This window comes from Chamaea fasciata, unplaced genomic scaffold (assembly GCF_029207755.1).
Source record: "Chamaea fasciata isolate MVZ Bird 193981 ecotype frontalis unplaced genomic scaffold, bChaFas1.0.hap1 SCAF_2, whole genome shotgun sequence".
NCBI lineage: Eukaryota > Metazoa > Chordata > Aves > Passeriformes > Sylviidae > Chamaea > Chamaea fasciata.
This window is the reverse complement of record NW_027094087.1, coordinates 84,992,503-85,006,502: the sequence shown is the minus strand read 5'-3', so window position 1 is coordinate 85,006,502 and position 14,000 is coordinate 84,992,503. Positions and strand designations below refer to the sequence as shown.

General features: G+C 42.5%; 1 protein-coding gene across 9 annotated transcripts in view; it reads left to right on the top strand.

Moving 5' to 3' along the window:
- Positions 1-4,732: 4,732 nt before the first annotated feature.
- INPP4A (inositol polyphosphate-4-phosphatase type I A) overlaps positions 4,733-14,000 on the top strand; it is a 113,491-nt gene continuing 104,223 nt past the window's right edge. For 8 of the 9 annotated variants that reach the window (XM_066176562.1, XM_066176559.1, XM_066176561.1 and 5 more), the window contains exon 1: positions 4,733-4,812. The gene's annotated coding sequence lies outside the window, so the exon portion shown is untranslated. Of the gene's footprint in view, positions 4,867-14,000 lie in introns of all 9 variants that reach the window. The other variant, XM_066176553.1, reaches the window with a different exon arrangement.

Below are 14,000 nucleotides of genomic sequence, written 5' to 3'. Positions count from 1 at the left end.
TCAGTGTTTAGGACCTGTCTGTGTTACAACATCCCGTTTCAGCAATTTAAATGTTCTCTCTGTGGTCCAATCCTGAAAACACAGTTGTATTTACAGAGCTGTAAACACGTATTGCAGAACTGCTCACATGTTCGTGATGATAAAAAATAGGCTGTGGTCATTTACTCTGAAAATTCTTTAGGCTGTTAACTGTTCTTTTAAGTTAGTACAGAGTGATAAGCATACGAGTCTGTTTAATGAAGGCCCACGTGTACTTGTGTTGAAAAAAGAGAGAAAAGAGTTGGTGTTTAAAAAATATCACACATTTAGTAGTTAAGATGTGCCTCTCAGAAGGAAAGACAAAGCGTCCTTAAAAAACCCCTCACTTTTGAAATATTTTCTGCTTCCAGAATGGGTGTATTTGTGTTACAAAGAGCTCATTATTCACTGGGTGGCATAAGAAATTGGTTGTCCAGTCTCTCTTCTCTTCTAAAGTTTCTGGAGAGTAGCAGGTTGGATGAGATGCTTTTTTTCAAAGAAAACATTTAAAATTATATCTTTTCAGTGAAAGCCTGGAACAAACTAGATTGACACCTTCTACTCATAAGAAGAGCATTAAATGATGTCATCATCTAAAAATGCAGCCACAGAATGTAGGTGGTAAACAGTATCTGTTGTTTAGGCCTGTGGTTAGAAAACTTACAAATATGGAACTGTAGCAGCATTGTTAAGATGATGAATTTTACCTTGCCTTGATATGTGGTCATTTAGAATATGTGTATTTATTGAAAATATGTATCTTGTCTAAAGCTGAAGAGCACAACAGCTTAATTACCATCATAAGTTGTAGTTGACAGAATAATAACCAGAAACCTTAAGATCCTTTCTCCTTTTTTTCCCCCCCAAATCTGCCTGCTGAATTTTCTGTTTCTGGCATGGTTTTATTGTAGATACCTTCAGAAAATCATAAACCAGTTATTTCTGTAAGTGGCACACTCCACAATGGCTTGGTTGACAGTCTGTAGGAAGAAAATTCTGTAAACACACAGAGCAGCTTCTTGAAGAGGAGGCTATGCTTCGTGTTCAGGATTTACACTAGGTTCATTAATATTGTTCTTGAACACTGAAAGTAGAAGAAGCAACAAGATTAGCATTTTAACAATTGCTTAATTAGGTTAGTAGAAGGTGAAATATTTGAAATAATAATATATTTTAGTAGCTAAACATTGAAAATGTACTTTTATGTCAAGCTGAGGTTGGTGTGTCCTGATGGAGGCTTTCATATGCAATATTGTTTTTTGGCCGGCCTGTAGGTACTGATGGACTGCAATGAAATGGAACAGAATAATTTCCCTAAAAATAATTTCCCTAAAGATTTTTTAGTAACAGAGGAAAGGATGCAAGTAAATCTCTGTGACCTGGGACAAGATTTTTAACATCTGCAGTGTTGCTATTATTGCTTTAAAAGGAGCTATGGAAAAATAGCAAAGCAGAAATTGGCTCGTAATTTATAAATTTTAATGATAAACTGTGCTACTCTAAAATTGTATTATGTTGTCTTTCATTACCACTCAAAGGAAGAGGAATGTTAACTTTTCCTAGTCAATTTGTGCCAGGAACTTTGGAGGCTTTTTTGTGGGGAAAGTTTTGAAGTCTTTCTGAGGTCACAAAGCTTTGTTATTTAGCTGTTGTCTCAGGCTTTTGGTTCTGTAGCAGCTGTACCTTGCTAATGGTCGTAGCAGGATGATTTCTGGGATTCTGAGTGGGAAGAAATCTTTTACAGCTTGTTGGATTGTTGGCATGCTGAAGAAGATGAGTGTAAATAGTGCGTTGAGGGGATTGATTATTGGATGTGTAAAAATTTGTATTGCTCAATTTATGGGCAAAAACTCCATAAAGTCCTTTATCAGCTGAGACTGGACATTCAGGTCCCTTTCTGCTTTATATTAGTAGTTAAGGTAAGAGTTTGACACCTTTCATCTAGTCTGACCTTCTGTGAAGCTTTTTATGCCAGAGAAAGGCATCAACTCTTGAAAATAACATAAATCTGATTACATTTTCTCCTGATAGAATATTTCAATAGCCAGTAATCCCTCTGTAGAAAGAGTATATCTGTCTTGTGATTAGAATTTTACTTCAGTTTTCACTTCTGGGAGAAGAAGAGGGGATGGCTTTTCAAAGAGGTTAGTAGTATCTTATGTTTCCTGATGGAATGCATTTGAAAGTTAAAAAAGGGAAAAAAAAGATGCATTGGAATGCATGGATTGACTTCCTAAAATCTTGTGTTATACCTGCCTTCCTTAGTCCCATCACAGGGGGGGAATTTGCAATCTTCTTTAAGGAAGGAGATAAACCTTACTGTTTTTTTCATTGATCTACATACAGGTAAAGTCCCTACTTTCTTTTTACACTATTGATTGTGCTTCCAAGGTGAGTGTCACATTTTGTCACTTAACACACCGTGTTAAGTTTGGATCTCATGTTCAATTCCTTGTCCCTTATGACCCTGATGCCTTTTTCAGTCAGTAGTTTTTCACTCTGTTTTGCCAGTGTGTGGCTTGTTTTCCCAGGGTATAGCTTTGTGTTCTTTTCCTGGATGTACAACCTGAGATTTGGCTATTAAAAAATAATAAAAGTGTTGAACAGTTTGCTTTATCATCTGTTCCAGAACTTTCATGTGATGGCCCAGTTCTTTTGCTCATCACAGTGTCAGCTGTTGGGTTGTCCACAAATACAGTTGGCAGTGAATTTATACGTACTTACACACCTTTGAAGAAAATGTGAAATAATCTTCAGACTGGTAGTAGTCCCAGAGCAGCTGTCTAAGTGCTCTACTGAAACAGCTCCCCTCTATTTGTGAGGTTTTGTTACTTAGAGATAAGAAAACATAATCTTACAAAAAAATTAGGGAAGTGGAAAACATCTCTCGCCTATCCATTCCTACCCTGCTGGGTTTTCTTACGTTTTGTCTTGGGTAATTCAGACTGCTCTGCCTACAAATAACATGGTGATTCTCCACATCCTCCTTTAACGCTGGTGCAATGTAAGACCCTTCTGGTCCCTTGGGTTTTAGGGCTGTTTCAATTTCTTAATACTAAATGAACATCAATAGTAAACATCGTTCTTCCAGAGTCCTTGGTGGGGAGCTGTCCAAGTCTGCTGTTTACAAAGGTTGTATTTTGATGGTGATTAATAATGTCATCAGCTGCAAATAAACAATTTTTTTTTGCTGTCAAGGTCTGTATTTAATTTGAAAGGTGCTAGTGACAATGTCTACTTGCTTTCCAGCCTGTTACCACCAAGTGTATTTAGTATTTTTATGTGAGGTTGGCTTTAAGTTTGCATGGTATGCAGAGGAATTCTTATTTTCTATCTCTTTGTTAAAAAATGTGGCAGGATTCATTAGCTTTGGGCTAAACTATGGGCAAAGGTAAATGTGAAAAATTATGCATGTTTGACTATGCGTTGAAAACACCTCTTCTCTCTAAGTTCTGTGTGATTTTGAAGCAGGGAGTCCTTTATGGAATTTCACCAATGACGTGCAGAACCAAAAATGAAAAATTCAGGCTGCCTCTCCTGGCTTCTTTATCCCAATTCGGATTGTACTGGGGACTTCAGCTGGCAGCTTCCAGCCCAAGGGAACTAAAACAGGCAAATTAAAATTCTTACACCGGCGCGGTGTTGGGACTGACTCAGCTGGTTCTTGGCAGCAGTCCTCTGCAGGTCATGCACAGTTGGCTGGAGGCATCCAGGCAAGTGCGTCTCTCTGTGTCTCATTGATTCCCCACTTCGGCATCTTTCCTCTGTGCAGAAGCCCCTCACCTCCCTCCTGGGAATTCCCCCAAGGTAACTTCACAGTTACCTGTGTTCTCCTTGGTGTTTGTGCACCACGTAGAAATAGTAGAATGAGCCAAAGCTGGACTGTGATCTCTTCCTGCATTCTTTCAACTGATTCTTAACATTGCTTGAGCATGATAAATCCCTCACTGATAGCAGTGGGGTACAGAAATTGGTTAAGAAATGAGCCCAGCCTCCAGCTACTCAGCAATTTCAACACGTGTATGAGTGAGACAGCTATCCAGCAGCTTCAAGTGTGGAGAATGATGGATGGATGGATGGATGGATGAATGGGTGGATGGATGGATGGAGGAAACATGCTAAAACATATCAGTGTGAGCAGCTGGACTAGGGAACACCTTGTACTCCACACAGATGAGGCTACGCCTTGAGTGCTGTGTCCAGTTTTGGGCTCCTCAGTTCAAGAACAATGAGGAGCATGTCCAGAGAAGGGCAATGGAGCTGGTGAAGGGTCTGGAGCACAAATTCTATGAGGAGGAGCTGAGGGAGCTGGGGGTGTTTAGCCTGGAGGAAAGGGGACTCGGGGTGGACCTTAGTGGTCTCTACAGCCCCATGAAAGGAGGCTGTAGCTGGGTGGAGATCGACCTCTACCCCCAGGCAACCAGCGACAGGACAAGAAGACGCAGTGATAAGCTGAGCTAGGGGAAATTTACTTTGAACATTAGGAAAAATTTCTTCCACCTCCAATGCTTAACTGCAGATGAACGTACAAGAGAATCCTAGTTTCTTTATTTTTGGATTTTCCGGAGCCGGAGCTGACACCCTGGCCCGGGCGGCCGGCGGGGGCAGCGTGAAGCGCTCCCGTTCCGGCCCCGGCGGGCGATGCCGGCCGGGCTGAGGCCGCAGGGGGCCGGGCCAGGGCCGGGGCGGGGCCGCCGCTCCCGGCGCCGTCAGAGCGGGCGGGCGCCGGAGCCGCTGGGGGCGCGGGGCCGGTGGCTGCCGCGGGGCGGTGCCCGGCGAGCCGCGGCTGCGGAGGTGAGCGACGGGCGCCGGCCGGGCGGCCGCGGAGCTGGGGGCAGCGGGGAGAAGGTGTGGGGCGAGCGCCGGGCGCGGCGGGGTCGTGCGGCTGCGGCGGGCGGCGGCTCCGCGGCGGGCGGCACGGCCGAGCCCCCATCTTGGGGAGGCCCTGCCCGCCGGGTTCGGTCGCCGGCGCTGTCACCGGCAGCGCTGCCGGCTCGGTCCGTGCGCGCTCGGCGCTCGCTGTGGCTCGTCCCGAGCCGTGCCGGGCTGCGGCGGTGCGTGTAAACAGCGTGTGCGGAGGGCACGGCGCGTAAACAGCCGCCTCCGCGGGGGGACGCGGCTGCGAGACTTGGAACACGGGGGTGATGTTTAACCTCCGCTAATTTATCACAGGCCGGGTTTCACGATTCCTTTCCCATGCTGAGAAGCCTTAAAAGGAAGCAGATTGTGTGTTTAGTTCGGTGCATATTTCAGATTTTTGCCCGTTTATTGAGCCGGAATACGGTTGTGAAATATGGTAGAAATGCCTTTGCAGTACTGATGCACCATCATCCGTCTTATATGGGTTTGGCAGAGCAGCATTAAGAACGAACTTGAAGCTTTATCCCAGTGGCATACATTCCCCCCATACCACGAGTAAAGTCAATATACGCTGATCAGAGCCCGACTCGGACTGCGGAGACACTAGAGGAGCTTTTGCCTGGGTGGTCCAGCATGGTGTTGACAGAAGCTCTCCATCCGCAGGCCGGTATCATCCCTCTGCAGAAGCCTCTGGTGTTGAGCTGGTTTAGGCTGGCTGAAGAGACCCGGCTGGGAGGGTCTTGCTGGGTTACTTCTTAGGCAACAGAGGCAGAGACTGATCTTTGTCTCTGCTCTCAAACTCTAAAAAAACCCTGTTGTGCTGCAAACAAGATTACTTTGCAGTTTCCCACTGCAGAGCAACTGTTTGCTAGTGTTTTTCACAAAAGCTCTTAATTAAAAGCTTATTAAGTTTTTCTTCCTGCTTCTGAAGATCTTAATTCAGTGGGCTGCCTTGTTTCTAGGAACTCAGGGAATGCAATATCTTGCCAATTTTTTCACAAGTCTCTCTGACTCTCTATGCAAATGTTAGGTGGGAGCAAATGGTGGGGGGGGGCATGTGTATTTTTGGCAGGAACTTGACATTCAGTGTTCTCAAATTTAGAAGTTCTGGCACTTTCAGACTTTGAGGTGCATGTGACCCCTTTTACTCACTGTTCCCTGCTGCAGTACTAAGTTGATAACAAATCATGATTTCAGGGCTGTTTTCAAGTATCTGTATCTAGGCTATATGTATTTTGCTAGATACATGACAACTTTGCCTTTGATTTAATTTATTTTTAATGAGCTAATTTTAACTTAATCTGTAGTGGGTGGTAGCTTGCTGAGAGCCATGGAGAAACAAAGAACCCTGCCACAGTGTGGCAAAAGAGCCATATGATCTTCAGGGGATGTTGGACTCCCTTACTGAAGACAGTGGTGACACCTCTGCAGAAGCTTGCTTACTTTACATCTGTCTCAGTGGCTGTCAGCTGAGACCAAAGGCTGTACCCCTTCTCAGGTAGCAGAATTTTCAGTCCTAAGATCTCATAAATATTGAGGGTTGCATGTCATTAGTTCATGTCTTAGACCTGTTCAAGTCCTGTCTGATTGTACAGATGCCATAATCAGTGGAAGTTCTCCCTGTGGAGTGAACTGACTGCTAGGAGAAATGACTGCCTTATTTCCTATAGGTTCTGGTTCCTCAGAACCTATTATTTTACTAGAATTAGGAAGGAAAATGAGAAGGCCGAGGATCCCCTTTCGGTTCTTGTTTCCTTGTTAAGGTTTAATTCTGTGTGTGCTCTGCAACAGCAAATTTTAATTTTACCAGTTGCTAGTGTGTAAGATGCACCATTGGAATATAACAATAGCTCTTGGACCCCCTTTGTAGATGTCTCTGTTGGAAAAACTTCCCCATTTTTTGACTGCATATGAAGAGCAATTGCCTTGCTTGGAGATGAAGTTTGAAACCTCTACCTGTTGTATTTGAAGAGAGATGGGAGATCAAATAACACAGGCAGCTCAGCTCAGAGGTCTTTGCTTCTGCTTGCCACTTCCCTTCCTGTTTCTTGTCTGACAAACTGAATTTCCTCCCCATTGTTGGATTATCTACCTAAATCTCAAACAGATATCCTTTGCAGAAACATTGTTGGAAAATGTTGTTGACCTTGGAAGAAGAAAGCTTTAGGGTGTATCTACTTCACGCACATCTGTCAGACAGATCGGCATAGCCTCAAATCACACCTATTGCTGCTTTATCTAATACGATAAGGTTTTTCCTACAGATGAAGTTGGTTCCTCTGGCTCTTAGAAGGAGGCATTTCCCTTTTCTGCTTCACAGGCACCTCCTTTTACCACTGCCCTCCTTCCTTTGCTTCCCATGCTCTATTCTCTGTAGTGCTTTGCTTACTGTGCGAAGTGTTGTCATAGGCCGGTGGCACGTGAGGCTAAACCAAGAAACAATCAACACAAAGCAGGTTGAGAATGAAGAGCAAATCAAGTGAAGTACAGAAAATAACAAGGGCATTGTAAATTAAGGACATGACTGAGAGGAGGGCATGTGTCTTGACTGCACAGGGGAGTGGTAGGGTCATAGTCTTTGTGATTTGTGTTGTACACGGTAAGGAAGGTGTACAGGAGATAAGGCAAACACTCCAGGCTTTCCTGGCAGTTACTGCTCAATTTTCCCTGTACCATAAACTGGGGTTAATGACATTGCATGAGCCAACACAGGTGGACATTGTGCTTCTGTCAGCCCATCCATCGAGCTACTTTTGTATCTCACAGAGGAAAGGCAGGTGTTAGTGCTACAGAATTATGTTAGCACTTCCTGAAAACAGCATTTGAAGCTTTCAGTAAAGTATATTCACTCAGCAAGAAGGCTGTTTCTGGACTTCTACTGAGTCTGAAATTCTTGAATTTGTGATAATTTTACCAAATGTGCAATAAATAGTGAACTGGGAAATTGAAGTCCCAAGGTACATCCTAACTTAGCTAAAACCTTCTTGATGATATATAATAATGTAGTTTTTCCCCAAATTTCCAGGCAAGTTGAGGTCTTGACCTTAGGTGAAGGAGAGTTTCTGTCCAGCTTGTAGTATGTGACCGGGGATTTCTTTGCAACAGAAGTTTGTAAATATGCATCAATATTCACTAAGAGTACTCATTATGTACAGCAGTGAGATACTGCGAAGACGTTGTATGAAACCAGCAGGATACTTTCAAAAAGACATTGACATTCTTGAGCTGTTACGTTTAGACCTGGCCCACTTGTCCTCTCCGTGTTCTTGTATATCTCACGAATGCCTGCATCTTGTTTGTGCATCTGCTGCTGTGGTGTGCTGACAGAGAGGCCTGTTGTGTGTGAGTTGCTTCTCTCTAAATACAGCTGTGTTCTTCCAGTTTGTTCCAAACAGAGTAGATCTTGTGAAGGACGTAACTAAGTGAGGTGAAAGGGAATAGCTTAGGAGAGAAGGAATGTGGATATGGAGGAGGGATGAGAAGGGAAATGAGTGTAGAGGATAAGACCCTACAGGAAGGAGGACAGATAGTGATAGAAAAATTCATCCCGTATGCTTCTCATCAAGGTTTTGTAGCTTTTGCCAGTGGAGCACTTTGGAGCTGTAATTTCTGAAAAAAAAATCTGGAAGTATTCCAAACCTGTAGCCCTAGCTGGGGTGTGCTTGGGGGGGATGCGAAAGCAGGGGCTGGGCTTTATAGCTGGACTTCCCTGGCAGATACATCCTTAATCTGTGCATATGAAGCAAGTGGGGCTGTGTCACTCTGAGTGAGAACCTGCAGACAGGGGCCTGGTACAAGGTTTGGGTGCTGCTAACTCCCATGGCTAGGTAAGGTGTTGTAGAGCTGTTGGGGTCATCAGCTCTCACAGGCATGGGTCTTTTAGTCTTCCTTAACAAAATAGTATGTGTTACCGTGCATCTAACCTTTTAGAAGAATAATTATTCTTCCCATCGTATGACTAATTATAGGAAGCATATATGTACAGATATTGCAAATCTTTGGAAACAGCACACTTCAATTCCTTGGGGCAGTTTGTAGTTAAGGTACACTTACTGCAATGTTGCAAACTGTGCAGAATCCTGCAACTATGACCAGTTCCTGTGAATGCCTCTGCACATGCTCAGTTCCCTCCTGTTATACAAGGCTAAGAAGCCCAGCTTAACTCTGTGCTAGAAAAACTGTTTTACCTGACTCTACCTGTAGTAATGCACCCCACACACCCAACAAATGTTTTCCATATAGGGAAAGTTTAAGGCTCACCCCTTAAGGTAAAGAACCTAGACTCTTCTGTACCCTTCTGACAAGGATTGGCTCAGGGCCAAGAAAGAAGCATCTATTGGATCTTGTCGCTGTTCTTCAAACCCTGTATCCCTCTCTATCAGCTGCGAGCCAAGTTATCCCTCCTAAAACATTTAGTACTTAAGAAAGAGCGCAAAAGAAGGTAAAGGCTTTTAGAAATGTGTTAGCAGGGTGTCTGCGTTCTCAGGCGCCTGTGCACGGCTTTATTATTCGTTTTCTGCGACGTTTTGTTACTTTGTTATTTTTTCATTATTAAACCTGTTGATTTACAAAACATCTTCGATGAGCAGTCTCGCTCAAATTATTATAGCCACTGTTCTGCAGACTGGACCCTCAGAGTGTGGAGTTAAACCTACATCTACCCTATTGTATCACTGAGTTTTCTCTAACTTCCTTCCAGCAAAATGAAATATGATTAGAAAGAACTTGATGCCTGGAATTTCTCCTTGCCATGAGTAGAGCAAGTCTCTAAGGTGCAAATTACAGCTCAGAGTGGACACACAGAGATTTGCTGAGGATTTGTTCTTCCACTCATTCTCTGTTGTTACATCTATTGTGGTGAAATGCAGTGCTAGGTTTATTGCTAAAGTTAGACATTGGATCTTTCTATAATTCTGGTTTGTGTTTGCTTCAAGTCTTAACCCTTGGCAGTCTGAAGCTTGGATTCAGACTTAAGGAGAATTTTTAAACAATTGTCCAGTCTTTAAGAGTTATAATAAGACTTCAGAATGAAACGACTTTGTATCAGGTATTTTAAAAATACTTGACCTCCTTGGAATCTCTTCTTTTTCCAGCTCTTTCTCTACATTTTCTCTGTGATGACCAGTGTTAAGAGAATAATCTTTCATAATTTGCTAAGCCTCTAATTTTTCACAGTGTTCTTTCAAACGCCAACTTGCAGGGGGGGAGTGAGAGGGGGGTTCATGTTGTGTTGAATACAGTAGGTATTGACCACTAAAAATCTCTAAAGATTTTAATTTTTTTAGTTTTTCCCCTTACCCACCTACATTTTGTCTTGCCACTAACAATTCTTTCAATCATGTAGCTACTTTTTGCATTCATTAGGCTGGAAACTACTGCCTCCCACAGCAGGGCAGGTGGAACGAAATGTGTCCCTACGCTCCAGCAACTTTAGTGTGAAGTTCAGCAGCTTAATTTAAACTGTTGGCTTGACATTTCTGAAGAGCATTCACTTGATCTGGTCCATTGACTTTGCTTGGGAGGCCATAAACGTGAACAGCAGTGTGGTAATATCTTCAGTCACCAGAGCTGCTTGCCAAGCTCTTAGTGCCATTTTTCTGTTAAATTTTTTTTTTCCATGAAGTGCTAAGTGCTAGTGCACTGTAAATTCTGATAACAGTTCTGTAAATATTAAAACTTACTGAACATTGCATAATTTCTTTTTAAAATGGTTCTCAGATGTTATCTTGTGGAAGATGCTACACACAAAATGTAAAATCTGGGGTAAGTCTTCCTGCCAGCTCCAGAAGTCTATAGAGCACTTCTCAGCATTTCCATTTTTGAGAATGGACATTATCTGCACAAGAGAAGTATTTCATGGCTATTTTATCCCCTCCCGATTTTATAGGTCACTTTTTAAAGTTCAAATTGTACAGTGTCACACAGAGAGTTGCATCAACAATTAATATGATACCAGTAGATGGTAATATCAGTAGAAAAGCCTTATATATATATATAAGTATGTATGTAAGTGTGTTTAAAAGTTGGTGTCACAGCCAGAAGCTGGAAGCTTTTGGCCTGTGACACTTAACACCCTGTGGACTCACCAACTTGCTTTGTTGTCCAGTCTCATATTTCTATGAATGTGGATGAACATGGTCCTCGAGGTTTTCCAGTGATCGTAACTTCTACTCCCAAAGTGTGGGTGGACCATCCATCCTTAATTCTGTGACTGGGAGAAGTGTTTGGAACTGGGGTCCTGCCAAATGGAAAGCAGTGCTGCTCCATATAAATGTGACAGTTCAGAGGCATGAATACAGCATTTTAAGCTGCAAATGACCCACCCTGCTGTCAAAATAGCTGTCTTAAAAGAGCAATCTATGTAACCACAGTTTGGCCTGGTGGATTCCAATTATGCTAAATCTTTAGTTAGATGATCTACTTTTCTCTTGTTGTATTTAGTGCACAGGAAGAGTCTAATCTGGGGATGAACTCTTCAGTAAAGACCATCAATGGGTGTAACAGCTTTATTTGTTGCAGAAATTGGAAGTTGTACAGCCATCAAAGCAGGAGATTAAAGGAAGAGGAGGACAAAATTGGTTTTTTAAGTGAGAGCGGCATCCTTCCAGAGGCCTGTGACACAACCCTACCACTCTTCAGAGTTTCTGTGTGGTGCAAGGCAAGTCTTGGAAGTTTTTTCCTTTAGCCATTGGTCAGTGCAATATTTCTCAGATTTCGTGTGTCTGATTTAAGATCTGGTTTCAGTTACGTAGAACATCTAAGCTCTCCCATCTACTACTGCCTATGTTATGTAAAAGGCTGTATACTTCCAATGTTGAATTGTGGGTGTCTTGAGTTGGACACCCAAGCTAGTTGGTACTTTATTGTTTCTACAAAAGCTGGCTGGTTCTCCCTTAAAATCTGTGTCCAGTATCTGTCCCATTCCCAGAGATGATTCCCAGCCTCCTTGTGCTAGTTTAGACTGCTCCCCATGGTTTTCCCCTTACGCTACTTGTCCCATCTCTTTGGTCTGCCCATTTTTGGCAATTTCCCAGCTCTTTACTGCAATGATTCCTCTCAGCCAAGTTGTTTCTCACCTTATTTCTACCTCCAAACATCAGCCCTGGTCTTCTGACAGCTTGCCAGTTTTGCTTTTCAGTTACTTCTGCTCCTTTGGTTTGTCCATTTTTACCTGTGTTTTTGAATTTGATATTTCTTTCTTATCCCTGAAGGTTTGTCATAGAAATAAATACAGGTTCTGTTTGCCAAGTTCAATATTTAGCCAAACTGTTGAATGATTATTATGAGAAACTGTCTTCTGAACCCCTTGGGGTGCCTGTAAGGCAGTACATGTGCAGCTATGTTACCTGTGGGAATCAAGAGTTCATTCTTTTGGCATCTCTAGAGATTTTAGTTGTGAATTAACCTCTACTGAATCTGTGTTTGCTGCGACTTTTTAAAGGATTAGAATAGAAAGGAAAGACTGACAGTTGGTTGGTGGGTTTTTTTCATATTTTGCAAAAAATTTTTTCTTTAGATCTTACTCTTGGTAGCAGCTGAACTGTTTGAGCTGAAACTGTTGATTGTTCTTTACAAACCAGTCTGAGACAAACACTCAGCATGAAAACTTTCCGGGCATACACTTTGGAAAAATGTACGCAAGTGAAAAGACTAGTCTTTTAAGAAATGGTGTTGAGCAGGCATAGTTACAGGCACAGATGCTACTGGTCCCACCTTCTGATTGCTCCTCTTGTACTGAACAATTAGAAAGTGCTTTACAAACTGTTCATTCACTTCATGGGAGCCCCTGTATCTCAGCTGTTGTTCAGTGGCATGGCAGTGTGATGTTTGTCATGCAGTGGCAGATAAGAGGTTTTTAAAATAGTGTGGGACTAGTGATGGCATTTAAATGACTCAACCATTAGGAAAATAGGGGAAATCTTGGAACTGCTTTCACTGTAAAGAGAGATTTTCCTTCTCTTCCCCTTTAGGTAAGAATAGTGGAAATGTTGAAAAGCATCTTTGCTTTGATGTCTAGCAAAACCCTTTCTCTTCCCAAGCAATGTACCTTTTCTCAAACAACCATGAGGAAACATTCGTTGAGCAACAACCCAAAATGTATGGTTGCTGCCATCTAAGTTGTCTGCATTACTCAGGGCTTTTTAATTCAAGTAATAGACAGACTTCACTTTACAAAGTTTATAAGACTTGAGAAAACTACATATGCTCTGATTGAATCTTTTCTCCAATATGTTTCTTTTGGCAAGAACAGATTACCCAAGAATACATGTTCCTGTTAGTTTGACCCAGTCTGTATTTTAGTGAAATTACTCTTTCCAAGAAGTATCAGTAAGAACTGTATTTCTACTGGAAATTCTAGTGGCTGTGGTAGCAGTGCTAGAGACACAGACATCCAGCATGAGCTATGGATTTACAACTTCACTTGATCTGAAGATGGATATTGAAAAAAGCCTTGTTAATTCTATATCAGGTTCTCACTTTGTGATTGCTGTGTCATGGTGTTTTGAAATGTTCTGTACTTCATATATGAATGGCAGGTTACACTTCTGTGTTCCCGAGAGGCTTTCAGGCTGGAAGCAAGCAATCTTTTATGACCAGAAGATTATATACTCTATAAAAAGAAAACACAGCAAAATACAGTCAGTCAAAAGGGGTTTCAAGAATAGAAGAATTTCAGGTGACACACAGCGTGCTATTTTACTATTTTTAATGGAGAGCTCCCCTTGGCATGCCTTTTGTAATTCCAATGTCCCTGGAGCTGTAGGCTTTGTGGTTTTCTCAACCATAACCCTAAGCGTAACCCTAACCTAAAGTGGAGCAGTAAATGCAGCCTTTTGCTGAGGCCAGGGTTCCTAGCACATGGGTGGTGCCAAGGAAAACGGTGTGAAGGGAGCAATGTTGTGGCAGTGCCATGCTCCCCTTGGTCTGGTACTTTACATCTGAGACCTGCTGCTGAGATCTATAAATTAGAGCTTGTGACTGAGTTGGGATAATTTCAACTGTGAGATCTGAGTATTGGAGGAAACAAGAAGTGCTAAAAATCCATCTATTTTTTTGCCTTTTTCGTTTATTGTTTAGCATCTCGGTTAGAGAGCCCATGAAGACACATTCCTCTACGGAAG